General features: G+C 40.0%; 1 long non-coding RNA gene across 1 annotated transcript in view; it reads right to left on the bottom strand.

The window, feature by feature from the left end:
* LOC128931570 (uncharacterized) overlaps positions 1 to 18,526 on the bottom strand; it is a 35,441-nt gene that overhangs the window by 2,722 nt on the left and 14,193 nt on the right. The window contains exon 2 of the long non-coding RNA XR_008480063.2: positions 59 to 170. This is a non-coding gene — a long non-coding RNA (uncharacterized LOC128931570). The remainder of the gene's footprint in view (positions 1 to 58; positions 171 to 18,526) is intronic.

The raw sequence follows: 18,526 nt of genomic DNA, 5'->3' as shown, positions 1-18,526 counted from the left end.
TGCTTGTCCCCCTCCCTCTCCCTTTGTCTTCCTCCTGCTTCCTCTCTGGGTCTCTCACCTTTTCTTCCTTCCTATTTTGTTTCTCATTCCTTCCAGATTTCTTCTCCTCTTCTCTTTCCTTCACTTTTTTCTTCCACTTTGTTTCTTATTCAAATCTGCATACCATGAAACTAAAACATATTTTAATTGTAATTATTTTATTAAATAAAGCTTTCTAGCCTCTAAATAGTTGTTTAAAGTCAAACGAATTGAATACTATAATCTCTATAAGCACTAGAAAGAGGCTCTTTCAAATGACTTTTGGTATTTGATCTTTGGGTTCTTTTCTTCCTCCTTGAATCAATGATACTTTGCCAAAAAACAAATAACATCTTCTAATTTATTATAAGTCAGGAAAAACTGTAAAGAGACAATATCTGCTTAGTGTCAGGGGAAGATGATTTGAGAATATCCTGCTTACTTTCTGAATCGCTAAGAAGCAATTTTATTTTAGAAAATATTATCTTACCTGTTGTCAATTGTTCTCTGTGTCAAAGCTCTCTGAGTTGCCACAACCATGGGCTTCTGTGGAAACTGCCCTCAGTTAGCTTCTATTGTACACTACACATAACTCATACCAAGCCTGAGTCATTCACATATACACAAATCCAGCAGACACTATCAGAGAAGAAACACCTTATACAATTTTGTGTGGGATCCTTTATAAAGAATTTCTACTTTCATTTTTCTGCTAAGTTTTATGTGAAGAATCCAGGAAAAGAAGTTTGTGTAATAGGCTTATATTCCCCATAAGCTCATAACTGATACACAAAAATAGTTAAATTGGGCCGGGCACAGTGACTCACACCTGTAATCCCAGCATTTTCGGAGCCTGAGGCAGGTAGATCCACCTGAGGTCGGGAGTTTGAGACCAGCCTGACCAACATGGCGAAACCCTGTCTCTGCTAAAAACACAAAATTAGCCAGGTGTGATGGCACATGCCTGTAATCCCAGCCATTTGGGAGGCTGAGTCACGAGAATCGCTTGAACTTGGGAGGCGGAAGTTGCAGTGAGCTGAGATCACACCATTGCACTCCAGCCTGGGCAACAAGAACAAAACTCTGTCTCGAAAAAAAAAAAGTTACATTGAATGGAGTTTTCCTGAGATGGAGCTCAAGGAGGGTTTCAAGAAGAAGATATTAGAATCAAAAGTCCTCGAGAACAGAAAGCTTTATATGGAGCAAAAGTTCAGCATCCTTCATGTTGTGTCTTCTGCGAACATTACACTACATCTGGGAAGGCTCATGAGGTATCCTTATTGAGATGAAAATAATCTCAGTAATGTGAGATAGATTGGAAGGAGTTTGGAGACCAAAGTGGAGGAAAGCAAGAAAAGTATAATAGAAAGTGTGTCTGTGCAGTGCACATATTAAGTACTAAATGATTCAGCCCTAGGTGAAATATGACAAAGTTTGGAGTAATTAATAACAAACACCCGTAGAAGTGTTGGGAGACTCATCATCTTACTATGACAACAAAGTGAGATGACTGCCGTGAACAAACTGCCTGGTGGGATTTACCTGCAGGTAAAGAGGAGGAAAGACGAAGGGCAGAACTTGGTGCTCCTCCAGCCCTGCTTTAACTGGAACAAATCCTTTTATCTGTTTTACACTTTGGGTCCTATGTAACATTTCATTTGGAAAAATATGTTTACCTGCTAGGAAAAAAAATATTAAGGTGACTATTCTAGCCCCCTATTTACAGAGGCCCAGAACAGTGGCATGACCTGCCCAGGCAAACTCAACAAAGATGTGCTCCAGATGTTCTTCCTCAGATGAAAAAGCCATATCATGCCCACAGGAGGCTTGGCAAACCCACTTTTACCCTATGGCCCATGGGTTGCTAATAGATAATCTCAGTTGACACTATCAGTGGACACATCCTATTGTGCCAGGCATTATTTTTAATTTTGTTCTTAGATATCTTTCATCTATTACTATATGTCATCAAATCATGGACATTATTTATTAATATCTCTGAAACCAACTGCCTCTTACAATCAGTGGCAATGTAGATTCAATGAAGTACCATAAACCTAATCCTCACATTTGTGAGGTAGCTACTGTTGTCATCCACTTTAGAGATGAAAAACCAGAGACACAGACAGATGAGGAAACCTGCCCTTGGTCACTCTTATAAATGGTGATGGGATAGCTACTGCTAAGACACCAAGATTCCTGCAAGGTGATACAGTGGCCTAGGATGATTTCTGTCAGTGTTAGGAATGGACATGATTAATACAGGAACTGTGGTGAGGGTGGCAGTAAATCACTGGCATCATATACAATGAAGTGCACCTTGTTGGGAATGGGAAACCTAAGACTTACATCTTTGTATGTTTTCTATCAACTCTGCTCTCTCTAACTCACAGTAAAAATTATCACCGTAAAAATTATCAGTCTTTAAAGAAAAAGCAAGAAACTTTGACTTTAAATGATATCTGTAAGTTCATTAAACCTGTTTCTTGCAAATAGCAGGGATTAACTCATTAAATGTTAGTTCCTTCCTTTTTCAGAAATTGAGAAAAAGCTGCCTTGTGGACCATACTTTACGATAAAAAAAGTGATAGTAGTGGCTGCCATCGCTGATGTTAAATTTACTTGCAAAATAGAAAGTAAGCTTTGGGGAATGTGCTGGTTAGAGCTTTGACAATCCCAGCAGTTTCTAAATAGATTTATAACATGTGAAACAATTTTCCTAACTACACAAAATATAGGAAAAACACTTTTGGCAAAAGAAGATTATCTATAACTGTTTAAGCTCACTGGAATACCATGGTGGAGGGGAGAGGAAGAAAAGTTAAATTAATTGCTAAGGTCAGGTGCAGAATGTCTTAATTGCAAGAAAGGTGAATAAGAACAAGACCAACAGGGGAGCTTAGTGTATTTCCGCTTTGTGTGTGTATGAGGTGGGGAAAATACATGGTTTCCCTGTCACCTAGTGAGAGCAAATAGGCAAATGACGTTTAGCATGCATCACCTAAGAGGTCTGCGGCTTAGGAACATGCTGAGTCAATTTGTTACTTGAGAATTTACATAACCTGGCTAACGGACTTCCCCAAAAATGGAATTCTAAGCAACCTCATATCCCTACCTGGGGAGGGCTGAGATTTCCTTTTTCCTCTATCATAGACAGTCCAAATTATGAGGTGGATACAAACCAGACCTCATTCTCTCCACCCACATTTTCCTTTACCTAACAACAAAAAAGATTTTTCCTACAGCTTAGTCACTGGCAGATTAAATAGCATTCTGAAAATTAGGAGGTAATGTGACAAAATTGCTTTCAAGGAATTTTTTAAACTCTAAGTTGAGGATTCTTAAATTCATTATTCAGCGTTTACCATAAAAATGTGCCAATCTGAAAGATAAACTGACTTGCCATTAAAACAATAAATAGGAAGCATTACATCATTAGAAAACACTTATTGAGCGTGTGTGTGTTTGGTATTTCTCTAGATGCTATCAGGTCACTACTCTGTCAAGACACAAACCAAACCATAATTACACACATGCTTGAGAAAATGAAAGCATGCTGGCCTTTATGTGTGAAGATGACAGAAATCATGATGAGACCAATATGCATTTGAGGTGATTTTTCAGTTACATGGAGTTTTCTTTCCATAATTCCCATAGCCTACTTACTGCTGGTAACCCATGTGAATATCATGAATTTTATACGATGAGCAAGAGATAGAAGGGTAGCCTTTGCTCATAAAATGATTTTTGTCATTGAGATCTTCATAGTAATTAAAACCATGAGCAAGCACTTAGCATCATACTATGATTGAAGCTTCAGTAAAAATAACCTAGACTTACATACAGTTGGAGAAAGGCTTGTAAAATACACATTAGTGGAAAACACTAATAAGATATGGAAGTCATGACTTTACTTTTGAATTCATCTATCGGAGAAAATTAATTGGAGACATTATTATGGAGCAAGAGCTCAGCTACTTAACATTCTGTTGGCACTCCTTTGTTAGGTTTTGCACTAGAATTCATCGTGACAGTGTTGGGTTACATTACTTGGTCATTTTTTTTCACTTTATTTTAGGCAGGAGAACCTCAGATAACTGCCTCCTGTCACAGTGTAATGCAAGGATCTCTTCCGACGTCTTGATCACTGCTGTCTTTCCGTGGCCTGGCACAATGCCTGCCATGGAAAGCTCCTTACTAAATATTTGGTGCATAAACAATTGCTTGGATGTAATTGATTAATTGATTATTGGCATGTACAAGAAATATAATTAGATATAGCAGGAAAGAAATCACCAGCTCAATCCCAATTTTTGCAGATAGGGTAAGTTTTGGTGAGCATCAGAATAAGAGGAGACCGCCCACAGCCCATTAACCCAGGCATCATGAAAATAGGTGACCCTGGTTCTAGAAAATGATGACGGTGAATTCCTTACAGTTACATCCACCCAAAAAAGCCTGCAAGTGTACCCTAGATAAGACGAACCGTTTTCATTGGTGAAGCAGATGCACTTGTTAATTAACAAAGAAGCGGTCACTTAAGCAGGGCTAGGCAAACGCCTTGAGCAGTTAAAAAAATTTCCTGCAGAAAAGCATTTCTTTTGATGATAACTTTAAAAAATAATTTGTGTAGTTTCTTTTTCAGTAGCTGGGCTTGATCAGTATCGTGCAGTATTATTAGCATTTGTTAACAACAGAAGTGGTAAGGAAATTACTCACCACAATTGTTATACCAGGTTATTAGAGGCAGAGAGAGCAGAGTGGCCTTTATGAGTACTCAGTTCAGATCACTGCAGTCAGCAGAGGTGTGGGCCACAGTGGGGAAAGATGTGAGAATCGGGGGAGCAATCGGCTTGCCTAGGCTTCTTGTGAAGCATTAAAATATGTAGTTGCAAGCCGCCAGGCTTGGCAAGGGCAATCGGTTTTATTTGTTCTACAAGAGAAAAAGCGTCACTGGGAAGTAAGTTCAGATGGGGAATAATGCAGTTCTAAAGTTTCTTGGAGTTTGAATCTCATGAAATAAAAAATAGAAGTAAGAAATATGTTTGTAAATATAGAAATAAGGTGAGGTCTTAGGGAGACAGTGTACATACTATTTTTTATTTTTTTTAAGTGTGCACAAATTAGATGATGTCAGTTATTTCCTGTGGATTTGGATTCTGGCTATGAATTTGTGTGTCCCATGTGCTTTGGTCCCTGTGTGTCTGTGCATAACGAGGGCATCTCTGCTCATTTAAAATTCACTCATTCAACAAATATTTACTGAGCACCAACTAGTCACACTTCTTTTATATTTTTGTGTGTGTGAAAAATTGGGACACTTTTTAGCTGTGTTCTATTGGTCACAATTTGCAAGTGTTTTGGCAGGGACTTCTTAGCACATGTGGTGCTTTTGTGGAAATGCAAAAACGAAACAGCTCCTTCTCTGTGCAAAAGGATTATCTTCAAAAGTACCTCTTCCTTTGTGAGGAGGAAGACCTATCTCAGGACACAGGGTGTGGTGAGGGGAGTGCACTGTAGATTTCCCCCCTACCCAACCCTCACCTGGGCACCATTTTGCAGTACACAAAAGGCATAACTCTATGTATAAACTGGACTTAGATGAAGCTCAGCTTTTGGTGGTTTGGACCGAGAGTGGAGAGAATTCCTTTAATCCTTGTTAGACAAAGAATCTCTACACCAAACACTTCTGGCTCTCAATTGTCCATTTGCCAGATGTGAGGGAATTGTACTAGATTCCTTTTTCTCTTTTCTGAGAAAATAAGTATTTGGTTACAATAGTAGAGAGGTCGAGAACATGACTCCAAAAAGTCAAACTGCCTGAGTTTGATCCTGGCTCTATGACTTAAGCCCAATTTGACCTTGAAGCAGTTATCTGAGCCTCAGTTTCATTATTTATAAAATGGAGCTAATGATATTACCTAATACCCAGTTCATAGAGTTATTATGAGAAATGAGAAAATGCATGTAAAGCATGTAGTATGACTGAAATTTAGTGAGTGCTCAATAATCCTTAGCTATCATCACCATCATTATTATATAGTCAGTGTGATTCTGTATCTCCAGAAAACCAGGGGCAGCCAACCACCATCTTCTACCTAAGAGTTCTAGCATCACTCATCTCACCACCCCGCAGTCTGTCTGCATTTGCCACTCACCCAATTACAACACCCTCCAGTCACTCGACTACAGTAAATAAGAGCATTCATGTTGTAAGCCTTGACAAGGCTACTTCCTCTATTTCCTAACATTACTGTAATACCCTGCAGACATTTGCTGCCTTTCTAGGGGAAAGTCCAGTGGCAGGCAGCTTTGCCTGAATTAAATGATTGCTATTTATACTAAGACTACAATATGCTCCCCGAAATGGCCTCTAGAGATTCTTAAAAAATATTCCCTCAGGCAGATAAAAGCCTAATGCATGTAAGAAGACAGTATATCAGCTAGCCACAATTGTGTAACCAGCAACACCAAAACTTAGTGGTTAAAAACAACCACCATTTATTATTTCTCATGAGTCTCTGGGATGGTTTCATAGCTCTGCTGATCTAGGGTAGGCTTAACTGTTCTTGGCTGGGCTTGCTCATTTATCTGGGGTCAAAGGGAGGTTGGCCTTGGCCAAGACAACTCAGTTCTCCTCAACATGACTCTCACATCCTTCCAGCAGACTAGTCTGGTCATACTCTGAGGGGGCCTAAGAAAGAAAGTAGAAACAAGCAAATTCCTTTCCAAGTCTTTGCTAGTGTTGAGCTTACTACTGTCTCATTAGCCAAAGCAAACCACATGGCCAAACCCAGGGTCAGCATGGAGGGCTAGAACCAAAGGGTAAGAATGGTGGAAGGCACAAATATTGGGGCCATTATTACAATTTAGCACACATGATAAGTATTATTTCATTTTTTAAATAATGTCAACTTTTAGTTTAGATTCAGGTGATTGATACACATTCAGGTTTGTTCCATGTGCATATGGCATGACACTGTGGTCTGGGGTAAGAATGATCACTACCTAGGTAGTGAGCATAGTACCCAGTAGGTAGTTTTTCAGCCGTTGCTCCCTTCCCCTTCTTCCCTCTCTAGCAGTCTTCAGGGCTTCCCATGACTATGTCCATATGTACCCAATGTTTAGCTCTCACTTGTAATCATAAGACAAACACAAATCAAAGCCACAGTGAGATACCATTTCACACCAGTCAAATGGCTAATAATAAAAAGTTCAAAAATAAGAGATGTTGGTGAGGCCATGGATAAAAGGGAATGTAAATTAGTTCAGCTACTGTGGGAAGCAGTTTGGTTATTTCTCAGAGAACTAAAAACAGAACTACCATTTGACCCAGCAATCCCATACTTGCTGTATATCCAAAGGAATATGGATTGTTATACCATAAAGACACATGCACATGTATGTTCATGGTAGCACTATTCACAACAGCAAAGACATGGAATCAACCTAGGTGCCCATCAATAGTGAACTGGATAAAGAAAATGTGGTACATATACACCGTGGAATACTACACAATAAAGATTACCTTAAAAATTTCTAGCCTATAATTTCATCTAGTAGTCAGTTTCATTGTTTCAAAATTTAGACACTATTTTGGTTTGTACATATAAACATACTAGATTGTCTTGTTTTAGTCATAGAAGATGTAACTGAAAAGAAGTACAACACCCAGGAATAGGTGTTAGTTTCTAATTAAATGATAAAATCATGTCTGAAGAATTCTGTTTTGTTTTTTACTTTTTTGCACAGTTCAGTTGGGGTCTTAAGAGCAGTGATCTCACAAAGATGTGCCAGAGCAGCTAAACAACCTCTCTGTGCCCCATACAGTGCTTTGTGGAGGTTTCAGTCAGGGAGAGCCACAGGTTGCCCCCGGAGAGCCTATGTGCTCTGACGGTGAATGCTTTAGATGCAGAACAGAAAGCAAGCAAGCAGGCATTTAAGGAGTGTTGAGGATGAAGTGAAATCTCGATCAAATTATCTTCATGATCTTTTAATTTGTACTTTTGGAAACCAGCTAGCAAAGTTCTTCTAAGGCTGATACAAATATAAATTTATCTCTACTGGTATAAGAATGAATGAAGCAATGAACTGTGAAGTTAAATCTCCTACTAGAAAATTCCACTTAAGACAGTGTGGAAGATGAGCTCCTCTTTACACACAACTGGCTGCAAAATCCAACTAAGAAGGGGCAGGGGCAGAAGGAACCAATCAAAGAGTCGGCTCCAGCTGGTTTGCAAAAACCACGGTTATTATGACCTACACGTCTTTCAAGGTAGTTGTCTACTAGAATTCGCATTTGGACTTTAGCTCTAGGAGCTGCAAAAATATTATCAAGATTATTAAATACACCTTCTAATTAACTTTATGTCTCCACATTCTGCCCCACAGCACCACAATTGTTCACACTCTTAAATAAACCTCCACATGTTTATTTAAAGACACCATTTGGTCTGTTCTCTGAATAGTTAACCAAATGGGCTTAACATTCTCTTATAGAACCTAGTTTTCAATAATACTATCATTTTTTCCCTAGTTTTACTCTAGACCTCACACTTTGCCACATCTGCTCTTAAATGTGGTGACAGTGCTGTCCCAGGTGTGATAAGTTGGGATAGTTCTCAGACCCCACATTTTGTCTGCCCCCTCCCCCCGCTGCCACCTCCCCTTCTCCCCACAATATAATGACAGGTGGCTAGGAAATGACTCAGGAGGTGGAGTGTGGAGGAACAAAAGGAGGCTTCCAGCAGCAAGTGTGGAAACAAAACTTGAGAGTTTCATATGTGTATACTCAGTTAATAAACTCCTCCTTCCTCACCAAAGGCAAAGAGAGTAGCAGAGTCCTTTCCTCATTCTACAAACTTTCAGAATGGACATGTCTCATTAACATTCTTATTGCCTTTTAAGTTTATCCTTAATAATCAATGTAACAGGAGATTGCTTATAAACTGAAAGCACCAAATGATGTGATTTGCCCCCACCTGTCTCATTGTACTAACTACAGTGACCCCAGGTGATAACCAATACCTGTTAGACTCTCCTAATTACAAAAACAAGCAAACATAAAAAATTTCAGCTTTTCCAAGTCACTTTTCTAACACTGCAGCCTGACAGGTGTTTCTCTTTTGATCAGTGTGCCAGTGCCCACTATATTCAGTTTTGGTCTACTCCAACCTTCATATCTTTTTCTCCTTGTTTCCTTTTTCCTTATTTCCTTAACTACTCAAATCTGAGTGTTTTCTCACAAAAGTAGCTGAAGTGGGTTGGTGGTGTGCATATACAGAAAGGATATCTCTACAGGTCCAACTTTACATACTTGCCTGGGATGTTGCTTCCTTCTATTCTGTCTAATTTGGAATTTCTGAAAGTGTTTTTTAAGCAAATGGTAAGGATTATGAATACAAGTTCTCTGCAACTGAGTATGTATGAGAAAAGAATTCAAGCCGGCTCCTGTATTGCAGGACTTTTCTTACAGTCTAATACACTATTTCAGCTCTGACTGTCCAAGAGTGCCAGTGTGACAGTGGAGGCTCCTCCTCATGGAGCATCACTGGGACAAGTCCTCTGGGATCCATTCTGGGAACTCTGGTCCTACTTGCCACAGGCACATCCCAGCAGAGATGTGGAGTGGCCCTCCCAAGGGATGCTGCTAAGTAGAACAAGCTTCCTCTAGCCAGGTTTTCGTCAAGTCACTGGGCCTTAACAGGCTGATTTTCAACTGCCATCCCCCAGGCAAATGGGGAGATTCTACAAAATGTCTTTAAATTTGTCATTGTAAGACACACTATGTTTTCTCTCATTGATTTTCAGAGTCTAGAGTTTCAGAGTCTAGAGTTTCACTATTCAAACAATATTCATTGAACACACACTTTGTGCCAGGCAAATGGACCAAGAATCCCAGCCCTCATGGAGCTTATAGTCTTCTGGGTAGAAGCAGATAATGAACAGATAATAACATAAAAAATAAAATATATTAGAGACAGATGATTTCCTAGAAGAAAAAAAAGTAGAAGAGGATGGGGAATGTGGGGGTTGGAAGTAAGTGCTATTTTTCATAATGTGCACAGGGAATGCCTGTGGATGACAAAGTGAAGAAGAAAGCCATGTGGATATCTGCCAGAAGATGTCATAGGCAGAGGGAATAGCCAACGGAGACGCCAAAAAAAGCAGTTAGATGTACAAGTCTGGAGTTTGGGAGATAATTCAGGGTGGAGACATAAATCTAGGAGCAATCAGCATGCTCAAAGTGCATGTTCGAAGCAGAGAAGCTGGTTGAGGTCACTGAGGAAGCTAGTGTGGATTGTGAAAAGAGAAGGTATTAAAACTAATCCTCCAAGTTTAAGCACTTCAAAGTTTAAAGTTTGGGGTTATGAGGAGTAATCAGGAAAGGTAACTGGAAAGAAACATAAACTGACAAGTGAGGAAAAGGAAGAGTGGAAGCCAAGTGAAGAAAGAGTGACTGACCCAGTGAAATCCTGAGATGAAGTAAGATGTAGTCTGCTAATTGACTGGGATGTAGCCATGTGGAAGTCATTAGTGAACTTGAAAATGGTTATTTTGATGAATTAGTGAGAACAAAACTTCAGTTAAAATTGGGTTTTAGAGGGAATAGAAGGAAAGAAGAGACAGCAGGAAGAAATAATTATTTCAAAGATTTTTGCTGTAAACAGGAGCAGAGAAATGAAATAATAGAAAATGTCCAGGAGTCAAAACTATTTTTCAGATGGGAAAAACAATAGCCTGTTTTTATGCTAAGGGAAATGACAATTAGAAATGGGAAAACTGAAGATAACAGAGGAATGGGTGGACAATTTCTGCAGTGATGACTTTGAGTGGTAAAGTGAAGATGGGACCTAGTTGTGCAGCTGGAGGACTTGCCCTTAGAAGCCCAAAGTGTTCCTCCAGTGTAACAGGAGAAAAGGCTGAATACATGGACACACATACAGCTAGGTGAGTAGTTATGACGGTGGGAGCATGAGCAAGTTTTCTTCTGGTTGCTTCTGTTTTCTCATAGAAAATGGAAACTAGGTCATTAGCTGAAAGTGGGGACAGAGAAAGGAGTATTGGAAAAGAGGATCAGTTATCAAAGAATATGGGAGTTGGAGAGACTGAATGGACAAGAGAATTTAGTGAGATTATCAGGCAGCCCTAGGTCCTATTTGAGGCTGATGGTCATGTATGGATGCATGTTTTTCTCCAGCCAAGTGCAGCTGTGTGCATAGGAGCACAGGGTAGGTGCAGACATGGATTTAAATAGGGCTGTACTTTTGTCAAGAAAAGACAATGACATGAGAGAGTAAATGATAACGATAGATAAGGAGAGAAATGACGACATGGTGATGGAGTAACGGACAGTCCATAGCTAGTAGGATCAATAAGTTGTAAGTGGTGAAGAGGAGGATTTTTGGAGTTGGGGCACGAGAGAGAGTAAGCTGGAATAAGCTGGAATAGTAAGATGTGGTGGTCAGTGGGTTGGATGCTTGAAATTGAGGTTATAAAGGGATTTAAATAATTTATAATGACAAGATCTAATGGAATATGACCATGAAAGTGGGTGGCAGAGAATGGTGTAGACAAGATCTTTGAAATAGATGAAGTCAAGGCACTGTCAGGATTACGTGAACATTTAAAATCACCAACAATTGTCAGGAGTAATGCTGAAAGAAATGAGAGTTAGTTAGAAGCTAAAATTTTAAGGACTGAGGGAAAAGGACTCTGATGGTGGGGGAGTGTAGAAGAATGAAAGGAGACATGGCTGGTATGTGAGCCTTATGGCACGCAACTCCAAGCAGGTGTTGTATTTTTAAGGTGATGGGAGCAACAATAGACTGGAATTAGTAATGAAGGGCAAGATATTTCCTCTTTATTTCTAGTAACTTCTATAGTATACCCTTCCAATGAGATATTCTAAGGGTTTCCTTCTTTCTGGGTTTTCTTTTCTTGTAAATTTTTTTCCTTTCTATCTTTAATTTGAGACAGAGTCTCACTCTGTGGCTCATTCTGGAGTGCAGTGATACTATCTTGGCTCACTGCAACCTCCATCTCCTGGGTTCAAGAGATGCTTGTGCCTCAGCCTCCCAAATAGCTGGGATCACAGGCATGCACCACCACACTCGGCTCATTTTTGTATTTTTAATTGAGACAGGCTTTTGCTGTGTTGCCCAAGCTAGTCTCAAACTCCTGGACTCAAGTGCTCCACCCTCCTCAGCCTCCCAAAGTGCTGGGATTATAGCCATGAGCCACTGTTCCCCGCCTAAACTTTTTTCTTATTGTGTTCCATGATAGGCACTTATTCTCAGCCTTATTTGCTTATTCTCATGAACACCACCTGAAAAGTTGTTTTTTTTTTTTAATTATGCTGTACCCAAGCCCTACTATGAGCTATACTGATTTATTTGTTCTGGGATAGAGTCCAGGTGTGTGTAATTTTTAAAGTTCTCTAGGAGATTCTAATGAGCTGAGAAGCTGGAAACTAAGGTCCTAGGGAAAAGTTTGGAAAGGTTTGTCTTCGTAGCCCTGTGCATTATTATAAGAGAGTGGTCCATACTTTTCATCATGTCCTTGAAAATATTCCTGACCCAAGAAGATGAAGACAAAGCTCCTTATTTTTTTGATAAGAAAATGTAACTTTAATTTTTTTTTTTTATCTTTTTTACTTGGGGATGGAGGTGGGACTTGGGAATGGGAAGTTTGTTGAAAGCTGGGACATACCAAATTCAATAAAACTTGTTGGTATCTTTTCCATAACATTCGGGTTTTGAAACCTCCATGCAGCAGAATCCATGAGGCTAAACCTCTGCTCTGTGCATCTCAGATCCTTTCTGTCTTCCCTTCCCACCCTCTAAAAATGCAAACTATGCTGGTGTAACTGACTCTGGGGTTCTCTGTCACTGCTGGTTTCTGCGTAGGAGTGTTGCACACACCAGGCTCAGTTAGCACCTGTGTTTGTATGATGTGAAAACTGCATATCCACCATATGAGCATTACCCAAAATTGTGTAATTTTTTTCTCACAAAGTGGAAAAAATAAGTTTCAGAATATGCATTCAACCTCTTCTGGCTTCCTATAGGGACAAGGTGGGTTAAGAATGGGGTTACTGAAGTTGGGGAGCCCTGAAGGCAGAGCCCCTTCTGAGGTTCTGCTGTGGTGCCACTCGGCTTGCCTACTGTGTCCACTTTCTTGTTCCTTCACTTCTGTGGCAAGGCTAGACCACCAGTGTACACTGTTTTTTAAGTTTACTTGCTTACTTAGTAAAATGCTGGTCTTGGTTCCTCATCACAGACCTCGGTCCTTTGAGAAGGAAGGCAAAAAAGTCTTAGAATCATGTCCTATAATTACAGCCTTTGTCTTTACTTAGCCACCCTTTTCTTATTCGGTCAGATTTCTGGGATGCCCAAACCAAGCCTGGGACATTTCTAAGCAGTTAGCACAAAGACAATAGGGAACAATTTATAACTTGTTAGGAAAAAAAGATTCTGGAGAAAACAGTGACCAGAAAATAAATCCTGAATTTATTTCCCTTAGTAATACAATTGCCCATCTCTGGCCTAATGAGCATTAACACCTACTTGCCTCTGCATATATTGAGGGAAAATAAACATTGGCAGATAGAACATGTCTGCGAATGTACTCAGTGAAAGTGGCTTCTCCTTTCTCTCTTCTTTCTTTCCCATTTTTTAAAAAATTTACTATTGGCTGTCATTCTCCTCCCTTTTCTCTTTCTACTCATCTGCACACTGATCTCATATGCACACTCGACTCACACTTCCACATGTTATCCACTGACATGTGTTCTCAGACTCCGTTTTTCCCTGGGAAGTTCTAACATGTCCATTTCTGTACAGATGCCTTTGTTTTAAGCACTTACCTGCTTCTCATCAGCAGTGGCCTATAGGTCTGCAGGCTTCTTAGCATCCAAAATAGCCCAACCAACCACAGAACTGGGTTGACCTGTGATCCTCTCCACCACAGTAGTATTTGGACCAACTTTTGGAGGAAACTGCAATCATATGCAGAAAGCCATGGAAGTCAGGACAATTCTCTCCAGAGAGGAATTTTCAAATTAGCAACTTTGAATGCCCCTAGTCAGTGTTGCTGTTTAGCCCATAAAACAGCTTAAAATACTGTTAGGACCACGTTACCTTTAACAAAGGTACTGAGGTCAATATTTAAAGTCAGGAGATATTACAACTTCTTTTATGTAATGCTGGGTCATCATTCCAGCCAGAAAATCATTGGCCAGAATTGATTAACTCCTGTGTCTCTTAGATAGAGCACATCTCCCCAGTTTGCCACAGCCCTCACCACTTCTCATCCATCCCAACTCCCTGCCTTTTCACTTATTTATGGTATCTGCCTGGCTTAAGGAGGCATTTGTGTTGGGCACCAACTTCAGAACTACTACAAATGGATCACCAGCCCAGCCTGACAAGAGCCCAAACCTAGAGAGATAAACTATCCAGTTGATGGTAGTGAAAACCCAAAAGGAATGGCAGCCCAGGGTTCTAAGCTGTTCCAGTCTCTTTTAGAACAATATATAGAACATCTGCTTTGGGAACAAACACCCCTGGGTCTGAGTTCAGCTTTCTGATAGTTTAACTTTGGGTGGGTCACTTAGCTGCTATAAAATTTTTATAAAATGGAGATACTAACTGAAACATTCTCATGAGACTAAGAGATAATAGCACAGTAAGTGCTGGCTATTATCTTTATCTGCTTCCCCTCTCCTTTCTGGCCCATGCACCTTCTCAAGTACTTATGAAGACATAGACACCATACCAATAAGTATGTCAGCAGGGGACGAGACTGATGCCAGCAATATTGGCCAATAGTTATAGAGCCAAACAACCTCAACCATGTCCCAGAGATTTCTGGATGCCCAAAAGAGCAAGATGGGCAGTACCTTGGCATAACAGATGGCTTTCTGAAGTGCCTACAACCAGAACTTGAAACTTGTGAAGTGTCTTATGTCTCTGCTATGCTGATAGACTGGGAAAAAAGAGGCCAAGATTCTGTATTGGAGCAGTGATACCAGAGAAAGAAAGGAAGGGGTGGATATAGTTAGAGATCTGTACAAATTGCAATTTATTGATATGTAGTGAGTGTGGGGCTGGGGCAGTGGCTCACGCCTGTAATCCCAGTGCTTTGGGAGGCCAAGGCGGGTGGATCACCTGAGATCAGGAGTTGGAGACCAACATGGTCAACATGGTGAAACCCCATCTCTACAAAAAAAAAAAATTATATATATATAAATTAGCTGGATGTGGTGGATGGCACCTGTAATTCCAGCTACTCAACAGGCTGAGGCAAGAGAACAGCTCAACCCCGGGAGGCAGAGATTGCAGTGAGCAGAGATTGTAGTGAGTCGAGATTGTACCATTGCTCTCCAGCCTGGGCGACAAGAGTGAAACTCCGTCTCAAAAAAAAAAAAAAAAAAAAAAGAGTATGTTGGTTTTGTACTCTGTCAACGTGTTAAACTGGAATTACATTTCCCAGGATTTTCTTCTCTGTATGGCTCTGGGTTAGAGGTGACCACACATTTTGGTGTAATCTGGAATGTGGAAATGAAACAGCAGCCATTATTTTATCACTGATCTGCTGGCTCTCCTGGACTGGGCTGGCCCATAGCTGGTCTAGCTCCCACCCACCTCCTTATTCCGCCTCTTCACATGGGCAGCTCTCAGACTAGTGGTACTAGCTTTTCCTGCTCATTATCAGGTGAGATGCAGTGAGAGACAAACATGAGTTCCAGTTTTTCCTTGTAGGTTCCAGTTTACCCTCATGATTCTAGTTTTCCTCACTTTTTCCCAAGTACATCCAGCTTTCCTTCCTGACTTCCAGCCCTGCTGGCCAAGAGTGACCCCAGGCTCAGCACCAGATGGTTCACTGGGATTCACAGAGACAGTTGCCACAAAGAGCCAAAAACCTTCCATAGACGTCAACACCAGCCTTCTTCAGAGTTCCACTGCAACAGTTGATTAGTGACTTTTCTTTGATCATTTTCAGGCTTTCATTTCCCTAGTTCCTCCCCATAGTTGTATAAGGTCTAATTCCTACAATAAAATCCTTAGTTCTTAATGTCCATAGTGTCTCTGCGTCCCTGATGGTACTCTGACCAATACAGGGAATGAGGGAAGGAGATGATGAAAGACTTCTAAGCCCTGACTTGGAAGATGAACTGAGAAAATGTATATGAAGTGTGCCCAAAAGATAGCTAGAGACACGTGCCTAAAGCTCTTGTAAGGACTCCCCTTATGGCTCTCAAAAGAATGAAAGAGACAGTCAGATTAACCTAGAGATCAGAGATCTAGGGAAACTCTCATTCCCAACCTAGGGCTCACTACCATTAAGGCTTCATTGCTAGGTCACAGACTCATCTGCCCTACTAAGCTAGCTGTGTAGAAAGAGGTTCATCCCTAGAAGAATTTGACTTTGGATATATTGGACTACCACTGTCCTTGTAATAATAATGTCCAAAAATATTTATCCTAGATAAATATTTTGACATAACTTTATTTATAATCCATTAACTTTATTTATAATCCATTTATATATTTGTTGGATATTTTTATTTTTATTTCCATATGTCTTTCATATGCAACAAGCAATCCTAATAGAAACAAAAGATTTACAGGATGTATTGCAGGGTGACTGTGTGACCTTAAGGAGACTAAACTTTATTCATTTGAGGGAAGGGGCTGCAGCAAATGGTAGTTCTCACCCATTGTCCTTATATTCTTCTTTTTGAAGTTAGAATTTCTAAGAAAAAATGGTTAACCCAGTCTGAAATATAGTTTATTTCCAAGATCCATTTTCAAGGCATAGCATGATGGCCTCCTTTAGTCTTCTCCTACTGCTCATTGGTTATCCTGTCTACCACAGTTACACACTTCTGTGGTGGAGAGGAAAGCGGCATCTGAAAAATGTGCTCAAAGAGCAACACTGCATTTGGTTCAGTCCTTTAACATGAAGTTTTGAGGCATACATGACTCACAATCATTGCATGCGTTTAAAGCTAATTTTTTCTAATTGGGTGGGAATGACCCAATAGTACATGAACATTTTCTAAATAGGCAAGATAATATATTATAACTTTGTTCCTAGAGTACCAGAAAGTTGTTTGGTCGGCTGATTGTTATCTGAGAATCAACTCAGAAAAGAAAAATAGCCTAGAACAGTCTGAGCTAATGAGATATGCAAAATGTATTAGGCCCAGAGAGACATTAGTATTGAACTTTAGTCACCTTTTACTCTACTTTTCTTTTTTCCATTGTAATTATCACCATCTAACATCCTATATAATACATTATATACTATACTTATTATTTCTTTTCTCCCACTATCCTCCCACTAGAATGTAAGCAGCTTGGGGGCAGATATCTTTGACTTTTTGTATACTGATGCAACCAAAATACCTAGAACTGTGTTTGACACATAATAAGGCTCAATAAATAGTAGTGGAGTTGAATTGAACATTTACACTAGCTAGTGAGGTTATTCAACTATAGTATAATGGGCTTTATTATGATACATTCAGAACCAGAAACAAAACTGCAAAAAGATTTTTAAAAGATAGTCATAGAAGCCTCTCGTATATATGTCATGATATAAATCAGATTTGAAGTGCTTACTGCTTTTGTGTCCAGAGGCGATGGATGTTACTCACATTGCATTTATTCTGCAGATACTTAAGTCTAACAACATTTAAATGATTGGAAAATCAGTGTCCTTAAATATTATCCACAAGGGGTGACTGGTTTGATAGTATTTGAGCATCCCTTCTGGGGATCCCATGTGTCATCATGGGATGACAGCCACTGTGTTGCCTGAACAATAACAGAAGCAGCCTTGCCAGGAGTGGTGACTGACACCTATAATCCCAGCACTTTGGGAGGCCAAGGTGGGCAGATCACTTGAGGTAAGGAGTTCAAAACCCCATCTCTACTAAAAATACAAAACAATTGGCCAGGCGTGGTAGCACATGCCTGAAATCCCAGGTACTTGGGAGGCTGAGCCAGGAGAACTGCTTGAACCCAGGAGGTGGATATTGCATTGAACCGAGATGGCACCACTGCACTCCAGCCTGGGCAACAGAGCAAAACAAACAAACAAACAAACAAACAAAAACAAAGCAGCCTTCTATCTGTCAAAACATCAAAAGAATCAAACAAAGCATCTTTCAGAAGGGATGCTCCAATGCTATCATCTGAAATCAGTCACCCCTTGTGGATAATATTTAAGGACACTGAATTTTCAATCATTTAAATGCTGTTAGACTTTAGCAGCTGCTGAATGAATGCAGTGTGGTAGGGTCTGTGTAAGGTGCTTTACGTGCTTCAATTCATTTAATGCTCCCACAAACCAGCAAGAAGATATAAGAATTTTGCAAATGATGAAACTGAAATACAGAAATGTGATATCCAGGATCCTCAGTGTCACACACAGAGTAAATGGACTGCCCTGAACTAGGTTGCCTCCTGGAACTGGCCTCTTTGGTGAACATATAGAT

The sequence above is a fragment of the Callithrix jacchus genome, chromosome 3, assembly GCF_049354715.1.
Source record: "Callithrix jacchus isolate 240 chromosome 3, calJac240_pri, whole genome shotgun sequence".
Taxonomy (NCBI): domain Eukaryota; kingdom Metazoa; phylum Chordata; class Mammalia; order Primates; family Cebidae; genus Callithrix; species Callithrix jacchus.
Note: the sequence above shows the minus strand (reverse complement) of the source record. Positions and strands in the feature narration are given on the sequence as shown.